The sequence below is a fragment of the Rhamphochromis sp. 'chilingali' genome (genome assembly GCF_963969265.1).
Source record: "Rhamphochromis sp. 'chilingali' genome assembly, chromosome: 16".
NCBI lineage: Eukaryota > Metazoa > Chordata > Actinopteri > Cichliformes > Cichlidae > Rhamphochromis > Rhamphochromis sp. 'chilingali'.
In genome coordinates, this window is record NC_137943.1 from 24,767,705 (window position 1) to 24,772,727 (window position 5,023).

The 5,023-nt window shown below is 41.3% G+C and overlaps 1 long non-coding RNA gene across 3 annotated transcripts; it reads left to right on the forward strand.

Moving 5' to 3' along the window:
• Positions 1–433: 433 nt before the first annotated feature.
• On the forward strand, positions 434–3,553 carry LOC308383259. 3 transcript variants are annotated; one of them, XR_013969106.1, is made up of 5 exons: positions 434–473; positions 595–1,216; positions 1,575–1,727; positions 2,092–2,182; positions 2,784–3,553. It is a non-coding gene; the product is annotated as an uncharacterized lncRNA (long non-coding RNA). The 3 variants fall into 3 exon arrangements; XR_013969108.1 differs by lacking the exon at positions 434–473 and having other exon boundaries at positions 481–726; positions 1,153–1,216; XR_013969107.1 differs by lacking the exon at positions 434–473 and having other exon boundaries at positions 481–1,216.
• The last annotated feature ends 1,470 nt before the right edge of the window (positions 3,554–5,023 follow it).

A 5,023-nucleotide genomic window follows, 5' to 3' on the forward strand; every position in this document is an offset into this window, starting at 1 on the left:
TGGCGTCGTTGCCCACCTCTCAATTTTAAATACACGTAGACATTGAGGGCTAGCAGGAGGGACTATGCTTACCTGCTTCTCTCTGGCAGGTAGCTCCATGCCCTCCTGGGTTTTAATTGCACCTTAGAACACACATGCATCAACACTACAATGAGCGGGTGGAGGGAGGTTTGGAGTCTTCTCTCACCCCCATTCTCTGCGACCTGCTGGAGCAGGGGGCTAGGAGGAGGAGTTGGCCGTCCGACTGCGGTCTGGAGTGTGGGGCCTCCCTGCTGCTGCGGAGTCGGGGCGGTCTGCCTCTCCCCACCGCAGGGAAAAGGGTAACACCACCTGGGTCTGGGTGCAGTTCCCCCCTCCAGGGGCAAGGGTACCTAGACCCGGTTTGTAGAGTACGCTTGGGGAGTGTGATCGTGTGTACAGCGTCTCTTTATGTCTGCACTGAAAAAAAGGGACTGGCCATCTCTTGGATTTATGTAAGCATCTTGCATGTATTTAACACAATTGCCTCATGTTTTAAAGTTAAATGTAACTATATAGTGTAAAAACTACATGATATGCAGAAAGGGTGTATTAAATTGTTCATATCATGTTCAGGTGAAGTAAGTCAATAAGATAGCAACGTTAAATCTCGTGAAACCACGCGTGATTTCATCTCGCGGGCTTTGGATCGTGGTTTAAAAAAGGCATCCATCTCAGTCAAGTCGAGCAGCCAACTCTACGTTTTTGGTATGTCTTGATTTTTTGAATTAATATTTACCATATTTCAGACAAATGTAGTTAAACGTCTAGAGTGTCGCCATGTAACATGCTAAAAAAGAGCCGTTAGCTTATTTGCTGTTTTATCTGTTGTCAAAGAATTGGCGCTTTTTCATTTGAATTTGTCTTTGGCACAAGAGCCGTAATATCACATTAAACCTAATTACGAGGCACTCATAACATAATTTGGTTTTCTGTGTGAATAGATTTGCCAACTGACTCTTCAGTTACATTGTGTATTTACTGCACCATGGTGTTAGTGAGATTTTGGACATTGAACAGCTTTAGCTAATATCATCAGCGGCATTATGCTAGCTTACATCCCTACCCCTCCTGGCCTCACCTGCTGTCCTTTTGTTTTTGTTTTTGTTTTTGTTTTTTTTGCTGCACATTGAGAGACGACCTCTATTCTGCATTTCACCAGGAGTCAGCTGATGGATTGTGGGTTCAAGGTGTTATGGTAAGAAAGTATATTCTATTTTCGTTTCTGTAACTTAATTATAATGGGTTTTTTATAATTATTAGGTGCATGCATACTCACCCTATTAATACAACTGAGAAATCCAAAATCTGCCATAGGTTTAACTTATACCTGTATGTATTGCCAGAAAGGTGATTACTGGACTCGCATTAATGCACACTTGAACTGAAATGAGGTTGTAACTTGTGGGTTGTTGGGTTGCAAATCAGAAACAAACATCTTTGGATTTTTTTAAATCCCATAAGATCTGGAAACACAGTTTTTATTCAACAAAACATTACTGATTAACCAAGCACAGTGCCTGCTGTTATTTCAAAATAATTTTATGTCATTTCAGATAAAATGCAGCATTCCAGTGCATCCCAACCATGCCTTTACAGTCAAGGTTTCTGACGGAGCTGAGTTTCTCTCTGACAGTTTGCTGAAAGTGTTTGCAAAGTGATCGGGGGAACAGGGCACAAAGCTAAAGGATGTAGCTGCCATTATGACAGTAAGAACTTTAAAATTCTTTAACTACAAAGTGTATATGTATTGCATTAGGTCAGTAAAATTTTTATGCTACATCCATTGAAACAGTCAACTATTACCTGTGAGTAATGATTCCACTAAAAGGATGCCATTATTTTCGTCATGCATTTACTGGCCCACTGAGAAAAATTTATCTTTTTTTAAAAATAAATGTTCTGGAAACTATATATCCATAAAGTTGATGTCAAACAGGAACTTTTGATATTGCTTTGTAGATGCTGGTGTTGCATGTTGACTGGTTTAAAAAGTCAAGAGTTTTTGTCTGGGATCATTTTCTTCTGTGCTACTGAAAAGTTCACAAATCTCTGTTTTCTTTGTTATAATAGTCAAGGATGACATTAATGCTTGGAGTCCCTCATCAAAGTGCTCCGCATCTGTGTGAAAGACAATTGCAACATCTTGGTGCAGGAGTTCATGGTGAGTGTTTTATGAGTAGATTGTGGATTTGCAACCTTTAAAAATGCATTTAGTTATCCACTTGATCCTCATTGGACTGGTTAGGACCAGTAGTCCTCTTTAATAATTTGAAGTTCACATGAGGCCTGGTAGTGAACTCGGCCGCCGGCCCTTGAGGCCCCACCCCTGTATTAGGGGTCACATCAGTGTGAAAAAACTTTAAATTTGTCATTCTAATGAACAAAGGAAAATCCCACCAGTATTTACATTAGCTTTTGTTTGAAAAAAAAAAAAAAAAAAAAGACCAACTGACCAACAGCTAACCAAATTGTGGGGCTGAAAGTCTAAATTCTAACATCTTCTGAGTGACATAGCCTGGATTTCTGATGGGCCGGTGTCTTTCTAACAAAAACTAATGTAAAGCATTTGAAATTATTATGTTTTTCACCCTCTCTTAGAAACTCTGTTAGACCATGAATGGCAGCATGGCAGGCCACTCTTTGGCTATAGCTATTTACTATGTTGCTTGCATTGGTTTAAATTACTCTAACATTAGAACTGGTAGATTCAAAAGAGATGAGTTTAAAAAGGAATCTTAAAGAAATGTTTTGTGTTTAACCAGGACTTGCCTGAGGCCACTGCACAGATTGAGAAAACCACAATGAACATCTGTCTCCAGAGATGCGCCAGGCAATGACTTTTCTGATGTTGTTCTTCAAGATCTGGATAACGTGACCTTTGCAGTAGCCATGCTGTTTGGACCTTTTTTATTCCTTCAACATGAGTTACCCATCACAACTCTGCTACACTTTTGAGGTGATTCAATGGGTGGTAATGGAGTTGGATGCAACTCAGCTCTCAAGAAAAGCTCACAACTAAGACAAAACTGCTCCTGCAACGAAGCTCACTGTTATGCATGTGAGGTGACCAGCTCTAGGTGAGAGGACATTTAAATCTCACACTTGTTCTGCTGCATTTTTGAAGCTCAATTCCAGGAACGGATCGCAGGGTTCATTTTTATATACTCTGCAACTGCCATGAGGACGAGCTGTTTTTTGTTGTTGTTTGTTTTTCCTTTTGCTCTGTACAAGTTCTGTTTGTCTGTTTGGCAGCATTTTTAAATTTCTCTTTGTATTTTTTCTTTCTTTTACTAGTGAAGAGATGTAGCGTGAACAGTTATACAGTCTAAATATCCCATATGGGTCGTGTGAAATGGTATTTTCAGTTTCATTCAGTTGAAGTAAAGAACGTTGAATATTTCTAAGTGTGCTGTTTTGAACCAAGATGTCACAGTATGATCAGTGCTGTAATTTTTGACAGTCACTGTATCAATGTTATTTTTGCGTCTCTTGAATAAAGTTTTTGACCTGCAAGTGCTAATTTCTTTAGTTATTGGGGTAAAATGGGTAGTGTTAATAGGAAGGTGTTTGCCAATTCAGTAACCTAATTTAATGTTAATGGAAACTAACATTGCCTCAAATTGTTTAGTTATAATTGTTGTTTAACTGAATCTTGATGTCAGAGGCCTTAAATAGAATGTTTTGTATTGTTCTTTCCCAACATTTTTCAAAAGAAACAGTCTAATTTCTTTGCTGCGATTGATTCCAGAGAACACGGAAGAACTGACATTATTTAACTGTTGATTTATATAGATTCAGTAGAGGAGTAATGTCAGTTTAATTCTTTACCTACTGCAGTGAAATTAGACATGTTGTTTTGAAAGGTTACTGGTGGATGCCAGCAACCATCTTGGAAGAGAACAATACAATCTGTTATAAGGCCTCCATTTGAAAATTGTGTATTTGATACTAGAATATAATAGCAAAATGTAATTTGAAGATAACATGTAGTATTTAAGTGACCAAGTAGTATTGGGTAAAAGTTATTGAATCGTGTTGGGATAACGTGAGAAAATTGTGAAGGATTAAAATATTCCAAGAGCTCAAATTACTTCATCAAAACATGTTTAAGTCACATTTTATCAACACAAATTGCACAGGTTTATTGAACATGAATAAATTGTGTTAATTTAACTCAATGGTTTAAGTTGCTGCCAAAGCAAAACATCTGTGTGCAACAAATGTCCACCATTGAATTAAGTAAATCCAACAACATATTTTTTTCAGTGTGTCTCCACGTTGGTTGAGTGTGGAGTAAGTGCATATGAGAGCATGAGGGTGGGAATGGATGTTTGTATCTGTGTGTGCCTGTATGTCTGTGTCTATATGTCAGGTTGGGTATCAGACGCCACCTCTCTGGGGACATCTCAGGCCCTCCAAGGTTTGGAGGCCTATCTCCCCCCACCACCACTTCCCCTGCCAGTGGCGGACTCCCTCAGACATCGGTGCGTTGGTGGTTCTTTGTGTCCGGGGATGGGCGTCCAGGTACACACCGGCTCACTCCTTGGCGGCCGCTTATCGGGGCCTGGAGCCTGGGGCTCGCTCGGGCCACTTCGGAGGTGGGGTGCCCCCGGCCTCTCAGCCTGGGGCTTGGTCACTCAGGCACAGCTGGCTGCCGGTGGAGCTCACGAGCGCGTCACTGCAACTCCCCCTGGCTTCTGCTCCGCGGCTGCTGAGTGAGCCCTCATCTGGGACTCTCCTCAGCTCTTTCCGGGACAGGGCCGCAGCTGCCCCTCTGTTGGTCTTCCTTGGTCTCTTGTGTTCTGGGGGCCTCTGGATGTCTGGAGTTTTGATCTCCTCCATACCTGCTTCATGCCCTGGAGGACGGGGCTGTGGCCCCCCCACACCCTCTAGCAGATCATTACATGAAGGGACCTTTTAAAAAAAAACCAAGCGTGTCCATGCTCACAGGTGTACACACGGGTGATCACACCCACAAACTACACCCTTTTTGGCTCCTACC